Here is a 17,083-nt window from a genome sequence, read left to right on the forward strand (position 1 = left end):
TTCGGGTTTACTTTAACGAAATTACCCATTTGAGGACTCCTAGGCCCCTCGGGCGTGCATCCATTTCCCTCCAAGGTCACTGAGGACCTCCAGAAACCCCCTACGCCGTGGTCCCGCTGAGCAACATCGAGGCCCATTGCTCTGCCCCTCGGAGGCCCTGTGTGCGTGCCGAGTGATGGGCAACACTCTGCACGTTCCTTGAGGAGAGCTACATTTCCAGAGCCCTCAAACAGCCTCAGGACCAGATTTCTGGTGAGTCCGAAGCTCCCAGGAAATATTTGTCGTCGCCCTTGTGAGAGCTGCCGTGAGAAAACACTCTGCTTTGCCTCCTTCGCGGGCCTCGTACCTGAAGGCACTCTGCTCGAGGAGAACGTCAGCATCTCGCAATGCTGAGTCGCTAACGGGACAGCCAGATTGAGCACAGGCCTGGAGGGAAGGCCCTGACGTGAGGTGCAGAAGCGGAGCCGCGCAGCAGTTTCCATGAGGCCGTAGCCTCTGCTCTGCGTGTCTTTAACGGCAGTAGAGTTTCCTGGACACCTGGGAGGCTCGCGGGGGCACCCTGTTCCAGGCTGGAACACGGAGTACTCCCAGGCACCCCTGGGTCTGCTGAGCAACGTCCAGGCACGGAGCCCTTTGGAGCCGCTCTCTATACGCCGAGTGTAGGGAAACGCCCTGCACTCTCTCCTGGAGCAGATTCGATTCCCCACCAAACCCACACTTTCACGAACAGACTTCTGGCACGTCTCACATGCCTTTGAGGTCTTACGCCTTGCCCTAGCCTGAGCTGCCCTGAGAGACCCCTCGGCCTCGCATTGCATCTAGGACCTCCTGCCTGAAATCACCCTGCCTCCAAGCGAAAGTCGGCTTGCGTTCTTACTGCGATTTAAGCCCTGTGCTTCCTGTGGCCCTGCAGGCTTTGGAATAGCCACAGGCCCCAGAGGCGTAACTAGGCAGGGCATTCCTTGGTTGAGGCAGTTCACTTAACCCAGAACACCCTGCTTCGGGGAGTTGGTTCAGGGAAGCAAACGCCGGGTAACATGTGTCTCTTTGGACTGGTTAGAAACCACAGGGAGGTAAGCTGAGTGTGCGCGAGGAAACGGGAGCCTGCTGGAACTATCCTTGCTTTCCCACTTGGAAGGCTGCATTCATGCTGCCTTGAAGCTGCCTGACGTCCCCTGCTGTTGACAGGCCTGGAAACCCGGTCGAAATGCTTCTGGGAAGAAAATGAGTTTGCTCCGTCTCAACCCGGTGCTTCCATGGCCGCGGTGGTGGTTAGCCTGACAAGCTCCAGAGCGAAAGGGAAACTCAACGTGAGAATTTGCCTCCAGTTTAGGCCCTGCGTAGCCGGGCGGAAGGGCGGCATGCAGCAGTTTCCATGAGTTCGTAGTCCCCGTTCGGGTTTATTTTAACGAAATTACCCATTTGAGGACTCCTAGGCCCCTCGGGCGTGCATCCATTTCCCTCCAAGGTCACTGAGGACCTCCAGACACCCCCCACGCCGTGGTCCCGCTGAGCAACATCGAGGCCCATTGCTCTGCCCCTCGGAGGCCCTGTGTGCGTGCCGAGTGATGGGCAACACTCTGCACGTTCCTTGAGGAGAGCTACATTTCCAGAGCCCTCAAACAGCCTCAGGACCAGATTTCTGGTGAGTCCGAAGCTCCCAGGAAATATTTGTCGTCGCCCTTGTGAGAGCTGCCGTGAGAAAACACTCTGCTTTGCCTCCTTCGCGGGCCTCGTACCTGAAGGCACTCTGCTCGAGGAGAACGTCAGCATCTCGCAATGCTGAGTCGCTAACGGGACAGCCAGATTAAGCACAGGCCTGGAGGGAAGGCCCTGACGTGAGGTGCAGAAGCGGAGCCGCGCAGCAGTTTCCATGAGGCCGGAGCCTCTGCTCTGCGTGTCTTTAACGGCAGTAGAGTTTCCTGGACACCTGGGAGGCTCGCGGGGGCACCCTCTTCCAGGCTGGAACACGGAGTACTCCCAGGCACCCCTGGGTCTGCTGAGCAACGTCCAGGCACGGAGCCCTTTGGAGCCGCTCTCTATACGCCGAGTGTAGGGAAACGCCCTGCACTCTCTCCTGGAGCAGATTCGATTCCCCACCAAACCCACACTTTCACGAACAGACTTCTGGCACGTCTCACATGCCTTTGAGGTCTTACGCCTTGCCCTAGCCTGAGCTGCCCTGAGAGACCATTCGGCCTCGCATTCCATCTAGGACCTCCTGCCTGAAGTCACCCTGCCTCCAAGCGAAAGTCGGCTTGCGTTCTTACTGCGATTTAAGCCCTGTGCTTCCTGTGGCCCTGCAGGCTTTGGAATAGCCACAGGCCCCAGAGGCGTAACTAGGCAGGGCATTCCTTGGTTGAGGCAGTTCACTTGACCCAGAACACCCTATTTCGGGGAGTTGGTTCAGGGAAGCAAACGCAAGGTAACATGTGTCTCTTTGGACTGGTTAGAAACCACAGGGAGGTAAGCTGAGTGTGCGCGTGGAAACGGGAGCCTGCTGGAACTATCCTTGCTTTCCCACTTGGAAGGCTGCATTCATGCTGCCTTGAAGCTGCCTGACGTCCCCTGCTGTTGACAGGCCTGGAAACCCGGTCGAAATGCTTCTGGGAAGAAAATGAGTTTGCTCCGTCTCAACCCGGTGCTTCCATGGCCGCGGTGGTGGTTAGCCTGACAAGCTCCAGAGCGAAAGGGAAACTCAACGTGAGAATTTGCCTCCAGTTTAGTTCCTGCGTAGCCGGGTAGGAAGGGCGGCATGCAGCAGTTTCCATGAGTTCGTAGTCCCCGTTCGGGTTTATTTTAACGAAATTACCCATTTGAGGACTCCTAGGCCCCTCGGGTGTGCATCCATTTCCCTCCAAGGTCACTGAGGACCTCCAGAAACCCCCTACGCCGTGGTCCCGCTGAGCAACATCGAGGCCCATTGCTCTGCCCCTCGGAGGCCCTGTGTGCGTGCCGAGTGATGGGCAACACTCTGCACGTTCCTTGAGGAGAGCTACATTTCCAGATCCCTCAAACAGCCACAGGACAAGATTTCTGGTGAGTCCGAAGCTCCCAGGAAATATTTGTCGTCGCCCTTGTGAGAGCTGCCGTGAGAAAACACTCTGCTTTGCCTCCTTCGCGGGCCTCGTACCTGAAGGCACTCTGCTCGAGGAGAACGTCAGCATCTCGCAATGCTGAGTCGCTAACGGGACAGCCAGATTGAGCACAGGCCTGGAGGGAAGACCCTGACGTGAGGTGCAGAAGCGGAGCCGCGCAGCAGTTTCCATGAGGCCGTAGCCTCTGCTCTGTGTGTCTTTAACGGCAGTAGAGTTTCCTGGACACCTGGGAGGCTCGCGGGGGCACCCTGTTCCAGGCTGGAACACGGAGTACGCCCAGGCACCCCTGGGTCTGCTGAGCAACGTCCAGGCACGGAGCCCTTTGGAGCCGCTCTCTATACGCCGAGTGTAGGGAAACGCCCTGCACTCTCTCCTGGAGCAGATTCGATTCCCCACCAAACCCACACTTTCACGAACAGACTTCTGGCACGTCTCACATGCCTTTGAGGTCTTACGCCTTGCCCTAGCCTGAGCTGCCCTGAGAGACCCCTCGGCCTCGCATTGCATCTAGGACCTCCTGCCTGAAATCACCCTGCCTCCAAGCGAAAGTCGGCTTGCGTTCTTACTGCGATTTAAGCCCTGTGCTTCCTGTGGCCCTGCAGGCTTTGGAATAGCCACAGGCCCCAGAGGCGTAACTAGGCAGGGCATTCCTTGGTTGAGGCAGTTCACTTGACCCAGAACACCCTACTTCGGGGAGTTGGTTCAGGGAAGCAAACGCAAGGTAACATGTGTCTCTTTGGACTGGTTAGAAACCACAGGGAGGTAAGCTGAGTGTGCGCGTGGAAACGGGAGCCTGCTGGAACTATCCTTGCTTTCCCACTTGGAAGGCTGCATTCATGCTGCCTTGAAGCTGCCTGACGTCCCCTGCTGTTGACAGGCCTGGAAACCCGGTCGAAATGCTTCTGGGAAGAAAATGAGTTTGCTCCGTCTCAACCCGGTGCTTCCATGGCCGCGGTGGTGGTTAGCCTGACAAGCTCCAGAGCGAAAGGGAAACTCAACGTGAGAATTTGCCTCCAGTTTAGTTCCTGCGTAGCCGGGTAGGAAGGGCGGCATGCAGCAGTTTCCATGAGTTCGTAGTCCCCGTTCGGGTTTACTTTAACGAAATTACCCATTTGAGGACTCCTAGGCCCCTCGGGCGTGCATCCATTTCCCTCCAAGGTCACTGAGGACCTCCAGAAACCCCCTACGCCGTGGTCCCGCTGAGCAACATCGAGGCCCATTGCTCTGCCCCTCGGAGGCCCTGTGTGCGTGCCGAGTGATGGGCAACACTCTGCACGTTCCTTGAGGAGAGCTACATTTCCAGAGCCCTCAAACAGCCTCAGGACCAGATTTCTGGTGAGTCCGAAGCTCCCAGGAAATATTTGTCGTCGCCCTTGTGAGAGCTGCCGTGAGAAAACACTCTGCTTTGCCTCCTTCGCGGGCCTCGTACCTGAAGGCACTCTGCTCGAGGAGAACGTCAGCATCTCGCAATGCTGAGTCGCTAACGGGACAGCCAGATTGAGCACAGGCCTGGAGGGAAGGCCCTGACGTGAGGTGCAGAAGCGGAGCCGCGCAGCAGTTTCCATGAGGCCGTAGCCTCTGCTCTGCGTGTCTTTAACGGCAGTAGAGTTTCCTGGACACCTGGGAGGCTCGCGGGGGCACCCTGTTCCAGGCTGGAACACGGAGTACTCCCAGGCACCCCTGGGTCTGCTGAGCAACGTCCAGGCACGGAGCCCTTTGGAGCCGCTCTCTATACGCCGAGTGTAGGGAAACGCCCTGCACTCTCTCCTGGAGCAGATTCGATTCCCCACCAAACCCACACTTTCACGAACAGACTTCTGGCACGTCTCACATGCCTTTGAGGTCTTACGCCTTGCCCTAGCCTGAGCTGCCCTGAGAGACCCCTCGGCCTCGCATTGCATCTAGGACCTCCTGCCTGAAATCACCCTGCCTCCAAGCGAAAGTCGGCTTGCGTTCTTACTGCGATTTAAGCCCTGTGCTTCCTGTGGCCCTGCAGGCTTTGGAATAGCCACAGGCCCCAGAGGCGTAACTAGGCAGGGCATTCCTTGGTTGAGGCAGTTCACTTAACCCAGAACACCCTGCTTCGGGGAGTTGGTTCAGGGAAGCAAACGCCGGGTAACATGTGTCTCTTTGGACTGGTTAGAAACCACAGGGAGGTAAGCTGAGTGTGCGCGAGGAAACGGGAGCCTGCTGGAACTATCCTTGCTTTCCCACTTGGAAGGCTGCATTCATGCTGCCTTGAAGCTGCCTGACGTCCCCTGCTGTTGACAGGCCTGGAAACCCGGTCGAAATGCTTCTGGGAAGAAAATGAGTTTGCTCCGTCTCAACCCGGTGCTTCCATGGCCGCGGTGGTGGTTAGCCTGACAAGCTCCAGAGCGAAAGGGAAACTCAACGTGAGAATTTGCCTCCAGTTTAGGCCCTGCGTAGCCGGGCGGAAGGGCGGCATGCAGCAGTTTCCATGAGTTCGTAGTCCCCGTTCGGGTTTATTTTAACGAAATTACCCATTTGAGGACTCCTAGGCCCCTCGGGCGTGCATCCATTTCCCTCCAAGGTCACTGAGGACCTCCAGACACCCCCCACGCCGTGGTCCCGTTGAGCAACATCGAGGCCCATTGCTCTGCCCCTCGGAGGCCCTGTGTGCGTGCCGAGTGATGGGCAACACTCTGCACGTTCCTTGAGGAGAGCTACATTTCCAGAGCCCTCAAACAGCCTCAGGACCAGATTTCTGGTGAGTCCGAAGCTCCCAGGAAATATTTGTCGTCGCCCTTGTGAGAGCTGCCGTGAGAAAACACTCTGCTTTGCCTCCTTCGCGGGCCTCGTACCTGAAGGCACTCTGCTCGAGGAGAACGTCAGCATCTCGCAATGCTGAGTCGCTAACGGGACAGCCAGATTAAGCACAGGCCTGGAGGGAAGGCCCTGACGTGAGGTGCAGAAGCGGAGCCGCGCAGCAGTTTCCATGAGGCCGGAGCCTCTGCTCTGCGTGTCTTTAACGGCAGTAGAGTTTCCTGGACACCTGGGAGGCTCGCGGGGGCACCCTCTTCCAGGCTGGAACACGGAGTACTCCCAGGCACCCCTGGGTCTGCTGAGCAACGTCCAGGCACGGAGCCCTTTGGAGCCGCTCTCTATACGCCGAGTGTAGGGAAACGCCCTGCACTCTCTCCTGGAGCAGATTCGATTCCCCACCAAACCCACACTTTCACGAACAGACTTCTGGCACGTCTCACATGCCTTTGAGGTCTTACGCCTTGCCCTAGCCTGAGCTGCCCTGAGAGACCATTCGGCCTCGCATTCCATCTAGGACCTCCTGCCTGAAGTCACCCTGCCTCCAAGCGAAAGTCGGCTTGCGTTCTTACTGCGATTTAAGCCCTGTGCTTCCTGTGGCCCTGCAGGCTTTGGAATAGCCACAGGCCCCAGAGGCGTAACTAGGCAGGGCATTCCTTGGTTGAGGCAGTTCACTTGACCCAGAACACCCTATTTCGGGGAGTTGGTTCAGGGAAGCAAACGCAAGGTAACATGTGTCTCTTTGGACTGGTTAGAAACCACAGGGAGGTAAGCTGAGTGTGCGCGTGGAAACGGGAGCCTGCTGGAACTATCCTTGCTTTCCCACTTGGAAGGCTGCATTCATGCTGCCTTGAAGCTGCCTGACGTCCCCTGCTGTTGACAGGCCTGGAAACCCGGTCGAAATGCTTCTGGGAAGAAAATGAGTTTGCTCCGTCTCAACCCGGTGCTTCCATGGCCGCGGTGGTGGTTAGCCTGACAAGCTCCAGAGCGAAAGGGAAACTCAACGTGAGAATTTGCCTCCAGTTTAGTTCCTGCGTAGCCGGGTAGGAAGGGCGGCATGCAGCAGTTTCCATGAGTTCGTAGTCCCCGTTCGGGTTTATTTTAACGAAATTACCCATTTGAGGACTCCTAGGCCCCTCGGGTGTGCATCCATTTCCCTCCAAGGTCACTGAGGACCTCCAGAAACCCCCTACGCCGTGGTCCCGCTGAGCAACATCGAGGCCCATTGCTCTGCCCCTCGGAGGCCCTGTGTGCGTGCCGAGTGATGGGCAACACTCTGCACGTTCCTTGAGGAGAGCTACATTTCCAGATCCCTCAAACAGCCACAGGACAAGATTTCTGGTGAGTCCGAAGCTCCCAGGAAATATTTGTCGTCGCCCTTGTGAGAGCTGCCGTGAGAAAACACTCTGCTTTGCCTCCTTCGCGGGCCTCGTACCTGAAGGCACTCTGCTCGAGGAGAACGTCAGCATCTCGCAATGCTGAGTCGCTAACGGGACAGCCAGATTGAGCACAGGCCTGGAGGGAAGACCCTGACGTGAGGTGCAGAAGCGGAGCCGCGCAGCAGTTTCCATGAGGCCGTAGCCTCTGCTCTGTGTGTCTTTAACGGCAGTAGAGTTTCCTGGACACCTGGGAGGCTCGCGGGGGCACCCTGTTCCAGGCTGGAACACGGAGTACGCCCAGGCACCCCTGGGTCTGCTGAGCAACGTCCAGGCACGGAGCCCTTTGGAGCCGCTCTCTATACGCCGAGTGTAGGGAAACGCCCTGCACTCTCTCCTGGAGCAGATTCGATTCCCCACCAAACCCACACTTTCACGAACAGACTTCTGGCACGTCTCACATGCCTTTGAGGTCTTACGCCTTGCCCTAGCCTGAGCTGCCCTGAGAGACCCCTCGGCCTCGCATTGCATCTAGGACCTCCTGCCTGAAATCACCCTGCCTCCAAGCGAAAGTCGGCTTGCGTTCTTACTGCGATTTAAGCCCTGTGCTTCCTGTGGCCCTGCAGGCTTTGGAATAGCCACAGGCCCCAGAGGCGTAACTAGGCAGGGCATTCCTTGGTTGAGGCAGTTCACTTGACCCAGAACACCCTACTTCGGGGAGTTGGTTCAGGGAAGCAAACGCAAGGTAACATGTGTCTCTTTGGACTGGTTAGAAACCACAGGGAGGTAAGCTGAGTGTGCGCGTGGAAACGGGAGCCTGCTGGAACTATCCTTGCTTTCCCACTTGGAAGGCTGCATTCATGCTGCCTTGAAGCTGCCTGACGTCCCCTGCTGTTGACAGGCCTGGAAACCCGGTCGAAATGCTTCTGGGAAGAAAATGAGTTTGCTCCGTCTCAACCCGGTGCTTCCATGGCCGCGGTGGTGGTTAGCCTGACAAGCTCCAGAGCGAAAGGGAAACTCAACGTGAGAATTTGCCTCCAGTTTAGTTCCTGCGTAGCCGGGTAGGAAGGGCGGCATGCAGCAGTTTCCATGAGTTCGTAGTCCCCGTTCGGGTTTACTTTAACGAAATTACCCATTTGAGGACTCCTAGGCCCCTCGGGCGTGCATCCATTTCCCTCCAAGGTCACTGAGGACCTCCAGAAACCCCCTACGCCGTGGTCCCGCTGAGCAACATCGAGGCCCATTGCTCTGCCCCTCGGAGGCCCTGTGTGCGTGCCGAGTGATGGGCAACACTCTGCACGTTCCTTGAGGAGAGCTACATTTCCAGAGCCCTCAAACAGCCTCAGGACCAGATTTCTGGTGAGTCCGAAGCTCCCAGGAAATATTTGTCGTCGCCCTTGTGAGAGCTGCCGTGAGAAAACACTCTGCTTTGCCTCCTTCGCGGGCCTCGTACCTGAAGGCACTCTGCTCGAGGAGAACGTCAGCATCTCGCAATGCTGAGTCGCTAACGGGACAGCCAGATTGAGCACAGGCCTGGAGGGAAGGCCCTGACGTGAGGTGCAGAAGCGGAGCCGCGCAGCAGTTTCCATGAGGCCGTAGCCTCTGCTCTGCGTGTCTTTAACGGCAGTAGAGTTTCCTGGACACCTGGGAGGCTCGCGGGGGCACCCTGTTCCAGGCTGGAACACGGAGTACTCCCAGGCACCCCTGGGTCTGCTGAGCAACGTCCAGGCACGGAGCCCTTTGGAGCCGCTCTCTATACGCCGAGTGTAGGGAAACGCCCTGCACTCTCTCCTGGAGCAGATTCGATTCCCCACCAAACCCACACTTTCACGAACAGACTTCTGGCACGTCTCACATGCCTTTGAGGTCTTACGCCTTGCCCTAGCCTGAGCTGCCCTGAGAGACCCCTCGGCCTCGCATTGCATCTAGGACCTCCTGCCTGAAATCACCCTGCCTCCAAGCGAAAGTCGGCTTGCGTTCTTACTGCGATTTAAGCCCTGTGCTTCCTGTGGCCCTGCAGGCTTTGGAATAGCCACAGGCCCCAGAGGCGTAACTAGGCAGGGCATTCCTTGGTTGAGGCAGTTCACTTGACCCAGAACACCCTACTTCGGGGAGTTGGTTCAGGGAAGCAAACGCAAGGTAACATGTGTCTCTTTGGACTGGTTAGAAACCACAGGGAGGTAAGCTGAGTGTGCGCGTGGAAACGGGAGCCTGCTGGAACTATCCTTGCTTTCCCACTTGGAAGGCTGCATTCATGCTGCCTTGAAGCTGCCTGACGTACCCTGCTGTTGACAGGCCTGGAAACCCGGTAGAAATGCTTCTGGGAAGAAAATGAGTTTGCTCCGTCTCAACCCGGTGCTTCCATGGCCGCGGTGGTGGTTAGCCTGACAAGCTCCAGAGCGAAAGGGAAACTCAACGTGAGAATTTGCCCCCAGTTTAGGCCCTGCGTAGCCGGGCAGGAAGGGCGGCATGCAGCAGTTTCCATGAGTTCGTAGTCCCCGTTCGGGTTTATTTTAACGAAATTACCCATTTGAGGACTCCTAGGCCCCTCGGGCGTGCATCCATTTCACTCCAAGGTCACTGAGGACCTTCAGACACCCTCCCACGCCGTGGTCCCGCTGAGCAACATCGAGGCCCATTGCTCTGCCCCTCGGAGGCCCTGTGTGCGTGCCGAGTGATGGGCAACACTCTGCACGTTCCTTGAGGAGAGCTACATTTCCAGAGCCCTCAAACAGCCTCAGGACCAGATTTCTGGTGAGTCCGAAGCTCCCAGGAAATATTTGTCGTCGCCCTTGTGAGAGCTGCCGTGAGAAAACACTCTGCTTTGCCTCCTTCGCGGGCCTCGTACCTGAAGGCACTCTGCTCGAGGAGAACGTCAGCATCTCGCAATGCTGAGTCGCTAACGGGACAGCCAGATTAAGCACAGGCCTGGAGGGAAGGCCCTGACGTGAGGTGCAGAAGCGGAGCCGCGCAGCAGTTTCCATGAGGCCGGAGCCTCTGCTCTGCGTGTCTTTAACGGCAGTAGAGTTTCCTGGACACCTGGGAGGCTCGCGGGGGCACCCTCTTCCAGGCTGGAACACGGAGTACTCCCAGGCACCCCTGGGTCTGCTGAGCAACGTCCAGGCACGGAGCCCTTTGGAGCCGCTCTCTATACGCCGAGTGTAGGGAAACGCCCTGCACTCTCTCCTGGAGCAGATTCGATTCCCCACCAAACCCACACTTTCACGAACAGACTTCTGGCACGTCTCACATGCCTTTGAGGTCTTACGCCTTGTCCTAGCCTGAGCTGCCCTGAGAGACCATTCGGCCTCGCATTGCATCTAGGACCTCCTGCCTGAAGTCACCCTGCCTCCAAGCGAAAGTCGGCTTGCGTTCTTACTGCGATTTAAGCCCTGTGCTTCCTGTGGCCCTGCAGGCTTTGGAATAGCCACAGGCCCCAGAGGCGTAACTAGGCAGGGCATTCCTTGGTTGAGGCAGTTCACTTGACCCAGAACACCCTATTTCGGGGAGTTGGTTCAGGGAAGCAAACGCAAGGTAACATGTGTCTCTTTGGACTGGTTAGAAACCACAGGGAGGTAAGCTGAGTGTGCGCGTGGAAACGGGAGCCTGCTGGAACTATCCTTGCTTTCCCACTTGGAAGGCTGCATTCATGCTGCCTTGAAGCTGCCTGACGTCCCCTGCTGTTGACAGGCCTGGAAACCCGGTCGAAATGCTTCTGGGAAGAAAATGAGTTTGCTCCGTCTCAACTCGGTGCTTCCATGGCCGCGGTGGTGGTTAGCCTGACAAGCTCCAGAGCGAAAGGGAAACTCAACGTGAGAATTTGCCTCCAGTTTAGTTCCTGCGTAGCCGGGTAGGAAGGGCGGCATGCAGCAGTTTCCATGAGTTCGTAGTCCCCGTTCGGGTTTATTTTAACGAAATTACCCATTTGAGGACTCCTAGGCCCCTCGGGCGTGCATCCATTTCCCTCCAAGGTCACTGAGGACCTCCAGAAACCCCCTACGCCGTGGTCCCGCTGAGCAACATCGAGGCCCATTGCTCTGCCCCTCGGAGGCCCTGTGTGCGTGCCGAGTGATGGGCAACACTCTGCACGTTCCTTGAGGAGAGCTACATTTCCAGAGCCCTCAAACAGCCTCAGGACCAGATTTCTGGTGAGTCCGAAGCTCCCAGGAAATATTTGTCGTCGCCCTTGTGAGAGCTGCCGTGAGAAAACACTCTGCTTTGCCTCCTTCGCGGGCCTCGTACCTGAAGGCACTCTGCTCGAGGAGAACGTCAGCATCTCGCAATGCTGAGTCGCTAACGGGACAGCCAGATTGAGCACAGGCCTGGAGGGAAGGCCCTGACGTGAGGTGCAGAAGCGGAGCCGCGCAGCACTTTCCATGAGGCCGTAGCCTCTGCTCTGCGTGTCTTTAACGGCAGTAGAGTTTCCTGGACACCTGGGAGGCTCGCGGGGGCACCCTGTTCCAGGCTGGAACACGGAGTACTCCCAGGCACCCCTGGGTCTGCTGAGCAACGTCCAGGCACGGAGCCCTTTGGAGCCGCTCTCTATACGCCGAGTGTAGGGAAACGCCCTGCACTCTCTCCTGGAGCAGATTCGATTCCCCACCAAACCCACACTTTCACGAACAGACTTCTGGCACGTCTCACATGCCTTTGAGGTCTTACGCCTTGCCCTAGCCTGAGCTGCCCTGAGAGACCCCTCGGCCTCGCATTGCATCTAGGACCTCCTGCCTGAAATCACCCTGCCTCCAAGCGAAAGTCGGCTTGCGTTCTTACTGCGATTTAAGCCCTGTGCTTCCTGTGGCCCTGCAGGCTTTGGAATAGCCACAGGCCCCAGAGGCGTAACTAGGCAGGGCATTCCTTGGTTGAGGCAGTTCACTTAACCCAGAACACCCTGCTTCGGGGAGTTGGTTCAGGGAAGCAAACGCCGGGTAACATGTGTCTCTTTGGACTGGTTAGAAACCACAGGGAGGTAAGCTGAGTGTGCGCGAGGAAACGGGAGCCTGCTGGAACTATCCTTGCTTTCCCACTTGGAAGGCTGCATTCATGCTGCCTTGAAGCTGCCTGACGTCCCCTGCTGTTGACAGGCCTGGAAACCCGGTCGAAATGCTTCTGGGAAGAAAATGAGTTTGCTCCGTCTCAACCCGGTGCTTCCATGGCCGCGGTGGTGGTTAGCCTGACAAGCTCCAGAGCGAAAGGGAAACTCAACGTGAGAATTTGCCTCCAGTTTAGGCCCTGCGTAGCCGGGCGGAAGGGCGGCATGCAGCAGTTTCCATGAGTTCGTAGTCCCCGTTCGGGTTTATTTTAACGAAATTACCCATTTGAGGACTCCTAGGCCCCTCGGCTGTGCATCCATTTCCCTCCAAGGTCACTGAGGACCTCCAGACACCCCCCACACCGTGGTCCCGCTGAGCAACATCGAGGCCCATTGCTCTGCCCCTCGGAGGCCCTGTGTGCGTGCCGAGTGATGGGCAACACTCTGCACGTTCCTTGAGGAGAGCTACATTTCCAGAGCCCTCAAACAGCCTCAGGACCAGATTTCTGGTGAGTCCGAAGCTCCCAGGAAATATTTGTCGTCGCCCTTGTGAGAGCTGCCGTGAGAAAACACTCTGCTTTGCCTCCTTCGCGGGCCTCGTACCTGAAGGCACTCTGCTCGAGGAGAACGTCAGCATCTCGCAATGCTGAGTCGCTAACGGGACAGCCAGATTGAGCACAGGCCTGGAGGGAAGGCCCTGACGTGAGGTGCAGAAGCGGAGCCGCGCAGCAGTTTCCATGAGGCCGTAGCCTCTGCTCTGCGTGTCTTTAACGGCAGTAGAGTTTCCTGGACACCTGGGAGGCTCGCGGGGGCACCCTGTTCCAGGCTGGAACACGGAGTACTCCCAGGCACCCCTGGGTCTGCTGAGCAACGTCCAGGCACGGAGCCCTTTGGAGCCGCTCTCTATACGCCGAGTGTAGGGAAACGCCCTGCACTCTCTCCTGGAGCAGATTCGATTCCCCACCAAACCCACACTTTCACGAACAGACTTCTGGCACGTCTCACATGCCTTTGAGGTCTTACGCCTTGCCCTAGCCTGAGCTGCCCTGAGAGACCCCTCGGCCTCGCATTGCATCTAGGACCTCCTGCCTGAAATCACCCTGCCTCCAAGCGAAAGTCGGCTTGCGTTCTTACTGCGATTTAAGCCCTGTGCTTCCTGTGGCCCTGCAGGCTTTGGAATAGCCACAGGCCCCAGAGGCGTAACTAGGCAGGGCATTCCTTGGTTGAGGCAGTTCACTTAACCCAGAACACCCTGCTTCGGGGAGTTGGTTCAGGGAAGCAAACGCCGGGTAACATGTGTCTCTTTGGACTGGTTAGAAACCACAGGGAGGTAAGCTGAGTGTGCGCGAGGAAACGGGAGCCTGCTGGAACTATCCTTGCTTTCCCACTTGGAAGGCTGCATTCATGCTGCCTTGAAGCTGCCTGACGTCCCCTGCTGTTGACAGGCCTGGAAACCCGGTCGAAATGCTTCTGGGAAGAAAATGAGTTTGCTCCGTCTCAACCCGGTGCTTCCATGGCCGCGGTGGTGGTTAGCCTGACAAGCTCCAGAGCGAAAGGGAAACTCAACGTGAGAATTTGCCTCCAGTTTAGGCCCTGCGTAGCCGGGCGGAAGGGCGGCATGCAGCAGTTTCCATGAGTTCGTAGTCCCCGTTCGGGTTTATTTTAACGAAATTACCCATTTGAGGACTCCTAGGCCCCTCGGCTGTGCATCCATTTCCCTCCAAGGTCACTGAGGACCTCCAGACACCCCCCACACCGTGGTCCCGCTGAGCAACATCGAGGCCCATTGCTCTGCCCCTCGGAGGCCCTGTGTGCGTGCCGAGTGATGGGCAACACTCTGCACGTTCCTTGAGGAGAGCTACATTTCCAGAGCCCTCAAACAGCCTCAGGACCAGATTTCTGGTGAGTCCGAAGCTCCCAGGAAATATTTGTCGTCGCCCTTGTGAGAGCTGCCGTGAGAAAACACTCTGCTTTGCCTCCTTCGCGGGCCTCGTACCTGAAGGCACTCTGCTCGAGGAGAACGTCAGCATCTCGCAATGCTGAGTCGCTAACGGGACAGCCAGATTAAGCACAGGCCTGGAGGGAAGGCCCTGACGTGAGGTGCAGAAGCGGAGCCACGCAGCAGTTTCCATGAGGCCGGAGCCTCTGCTCTGCGTGTCTTTAACGGCAGTAGAGTTTCCTGGACACCTGGGAGGCTCGCGGGGGCACCCTGTTCCAGGCTGGAACACGGAGTACTCCCAGGCACCCCTGGGTCTGCTGAGCAACGTCCAGGCACGGAGCCCTTTGGAGCCGCTCTCTATACGCCGAGTGTAGGGAAACGCCCTGCACTCTCTCCTGGAGCAGATTCGATTCCCCACCAAACCCACACTTTCACGAACAGACTTCTGGCACGTCTCACATGCCTTTGAGGTCTTACGCCTTGCCCTAGCCTGAGCTGCCCTGAGAGACCATTCGGCCTCGCATTCCATCTAGGACCTCCTGCCTGAAGTCACCCTGCCTCCAAGCGAAAGTCGGCTTGCGTTCTTACTGCGATTTAAGCCCTGTGCTTCCTGTGGCCCTGCAGGCTTTGGAATAGCCACAGGCCCCAGAGGCGTAACTAGGCAGGGCATTCCTTGGTTGAGGCAGTTCACTTGACCCAGAACACCCTATTTCGGGGAGTTGGTTCAGGGAAGCAAACGCAAGGTAACATGTGTCTCTTTGGACTGGTTAGAAACCACAGGGAGGTAAGCTGAGTGTGCGCGTGGAAACGGGAGCCTGCTGGAACTATCCTTGCTTTCCCACTTGGAAGGCTGCATTCATGCTGCCTTGAAGCTGCCTGACGTCCCCTGCTGTTGACAGGCCTGGAAACCCGGTCGAAATGCTTCTGGGAAGAAAATGAGTTTGCTCCGTCTCAACCCGGTGCTTCCATGGCCGCGGTGGTGGTTAGCCTGACAAGCTCCAGAGCGAAAGGGAAACTCAACGTGAGAATTTGCCTCCAGTTTAGTTCCTGCGTAGCCGGGTAGGAAGGGCGGCATGCAGCAGTTTCCATGAGTTCGTAGTCCCCGTTCGGGTTTATTTTAACGAAATTACCCATTTGAGGACTCCTAGGCCCCTCGGGCGTGCATCCATTTCCCTCCAAGGTCACTGAGGACCTCCAGAAACCCCCTACGCCGTGGTCCCGCTGAGCAACATCGAGGCCCATTGCTCTGCCCCTCGGAGGCCCTGTGTGCGTGCCGAGTGATGGGCAACACTCTGCACGTTCCTTGAGGAGAGCTACATTTCCAGAGCCCTCAAACAGCCTCAGGACCAGATTTCTGGTGAGTCCGAAGCTCCCAGGAAATATTTGTCGTCGCCCTTGTGAGAGCTGCCGTGAGAAAACACTCTGCTTTGCCTCCTTCGCGGGCCTCGTACCTGAAGGCACTCTGCTCGAGGAGAACGTCAGCATCTCGCAATGCTGAGTCGCTAACGGGACAGCCAGATTGAGCACAGGCCTGGAGGGAAGGCCCTGACGTGAGGTGCAGAAGCGGAGCCGCGCAGCACTTTCCATGAGGCCGTAGCCTCTGCTCTGCGTGTCTTTAACGGCAGTAGAGTTTCCTGGACACCTGGGAGGCTCGCGGGGGCACCCTGTTCCAGGCTGGAACACGGAGTACTCCCAGGCACCCCTGGGTCTGCTGAGCAACGTCCAGGCACGGAGCCCTTTGGAGCCGCTCTCTATACGCCGAGTGTAGGGAAACGCCCTGCACTCTCTCCTGGAGCAGATTCGATTCCCCACCAAACCCACACTTTCACGAACAGACTTCTGGCACGTCTCACATGCCTTTGAGGTCTTACGCCTTGCCCTAGCCTGAGCTGCCCTGAGAGACCCCTCGGCCTCGCATTGCATCTAGGACCTCCTGCCTGAAATCACCCTGCCTCCAAGCGAAAGTCGGCTTGCGTTCTTACTGCGATTTAAGCCCTGTGCTTCCTGTGGCCCTGCAGGCTTTGGAATAGCCACAGGCCCCAGAGGCGTAACTAGGCAGGGCATTCCTTGGTTGAGGCAGTTCACTTAACCCAGAACACCCTGCTTCGGGGAGTTGGTTCAGGGAAGCAAACGCCGGGTAACATGTGTCTCTTTGGACTGGTTAGAAACCACAGGGAGGTAAGCTGAGTGTGCGCGAGGAAACGGGAGCCTGCTGGAACTATCCTTGCTTTCCCACTTGGAAGGCTGCATTCATGCTGCCTTGAAGCTGCCTGACGTCCCCTGCTGTTGACAGGCCTGGAAACCCGGTCGAAATGCTTCTGGGAAGAAAATGAGTTTGCTCCGTCTCAACCCGGTGCTTCCATGGCCGCGGTGGTGGTTAGCCTGACAAGCTCCAGAGCGAAAGGGAAACTCAACGTGAGAATTTGCCTCCAGTTTAGGCCCTGCGTAGCCGGGCGGAAGGGCGGCATGCAGCAGTTTCCATGAGTTCGTAGTCCCCGTTCGGGTTTATTTTAACGAAATTACCCATTTGAGGACTCCTAGGCCCCTCGGCTGTGCATCCATTTCCCTCCAAGGTCACTGAGGACCTCCAGACACCCCCCACACCGTGGTCCCGCTGAGCAACATCGAGGCCCATTGCTCTGCCCCTCGGAGGCCCTGTGTGCGTGCCGAGTGATGGGCAACACTCTGCACGTTCCTTGAGGAGAGCTACATTTCCAGAGCCCTCAAACAGCCTCAGGACCAGATTTCTGGTGAGTCCGAAGCTCCCAGGAAATATTTGTCGTCGCCCTTGTGAGAGCTGCCGTGAGAAAACACTCTGCTTTGCCTCCTTCGCGGGCCTCGTACCTGAAGGCACTCT

The sequence above is a fragment of the Orcinus orca genome, chromosome 18 (assembly GCF_937001465.1).
Source record: "Orcinus orca chromosome 18, mOrcOrc1.1, whole genome shotgun sequence".
Lineage (NCBI taxonomy): Eukaryota > Metazoa > Chordata > Mammalia > Artiodactyla > Delphinidae > Orcinus > Orcinus orca.